Source organism: Adiantum capillus-veneris, chromosome 24, assembly GCF_014529385.1.
Source record: "Adiantum capillus-veneris isolate H3 chromosome 24, ASM1452938v2, whole genome shotgun sequence".
Lineage (NCBI taxonomy): Eukaryota > Viridiplantae > Streptophyta > Polypodiopsida > Polypodiales > Pteridaceae > Adiantum > Adiantum capillus-veneris.
The window spans coordinates 134,566,123-134,567,445 of record NC_140954.1 but is presented as its reverse complement, the minus strand read 5'-3'; the positions used below and the strand labels follow the sequence as shown (position 1 = coordinate 134,567,445).

The 1,323-nt window shown below is 45.5% G+C and overlaps 1 pseudogene; it reads right to left on the bottom strand.

Annotated features, from left to right (window-relative positions):
• Positions 1-828: 828 nt before the first annotated feature.
• Positions 829-1,323, bottom strand: part of LOC147427186 (uncharacterized) — a 2,005-nt pseudogene continuing 1,510 nt past the window's right edge.

The window sequence follows — 1,323 nt, the reverse complement described above, 5'->3', positions numbered from 1 at the left end:
CCAGATGCTCTACAACATGGACATACCAAGCTTCAACTCAATAGCTTCCGAGGACGGAATCTACGTCAGGAAGGGGGGCATGTTAACCCTCGTGGCTCACGGACACCGTATCGCCTACGATGGACGTCGTATTATTTATTTAGTAGAGTCAGGCACCGGGCTTGTCGGTCCAATAGGAAAAGGGTAGAGTGATCGCTGATGAGAGGCGCACTCTAACCGGAACACGCAAGGGTTAGTTGGCTAAGCATGGGTGCCCAAATGTGAATGGGGCGAGCTCATATAAAAGTCACCTAAACCTAAAATTGACCCATTCTCTCAGTGTGCAATAGAAGAAGTGATCTTGCCCCATCTTCATCCCCATCTCCATTGTGTGCTCATAGGTGTGTGTGTGTGTGTGTGTGTGTGTGTGTGTGTGTGTGTGTGTGTGTGTGTGTGTGTGTGTGTGTGTGTGTGTGTGTGTGCTTGAGGGAGAGAGGGAGAGAGTGTGTGTCTGATCGAGCATTGCGACGGCATCTGCGGCGGCGAGGCGGTTGAGCGCAATACGGTGGCGGCTCCCTCTTCTTCGCGGCGCGGAATCCTTCATGGGGACAAGCGCAGGGAGGTGAGTGACACACCCCTACTCTCTGTGAGCTTGCTAGGCTTGCTAGTTGTGTGCTTGCAGCCTTCGTGGCTCGCACACGGTGCTCGGCAAGTCCCTAGCTCCGACACGTGCGGCAGACACGAAAGACAAGGTCTTAGTCTAAAGCAAGATTTTTTAATACAAAAAGTACTTCAAATACATTTATTGTGTTTCAGATACATTGTCACTTTCAATCTCTTTTGGTCCTTTCATGAGGTGCTTACTACTGATGGTTCTCGCATTAGCGACTTCTTTATGTCTCCGTCTTCAACAAATTCTTCTACATGAGGGTCAATCGGCGGATCTTTTTTGTAAACCTCTTCTTTTTGTGATGGCGATTCTTTTGCGAGACGATCTTCATCTTCAAACCACTCCATCTCTTTGAAAAAATTTGATAGGTCATCATCTGTGGCCTCTCTTCTATCAAACTCTAGATTTTCCTTTGAGCAAGCTTTGCAGTTACTCCAACTATTCGCATTGAAGTTATCTATCATGCTTTCAATTTTCTTGATGCGAAAGTGTGCTACATCAATCTCTGTGTATGTTGTAATAGAAAGCTACAATACAAAAACAATTTTGTGATTCAAAGCAGCTATATTATTTGTGCATTAAGTGTTATAAAGAAATAGACCTGAGAGGTCTCGTTTTTGTAAACATGATCCAGCAGGCTTTGGCATTATACAGTAAATACCATCCACACTTAT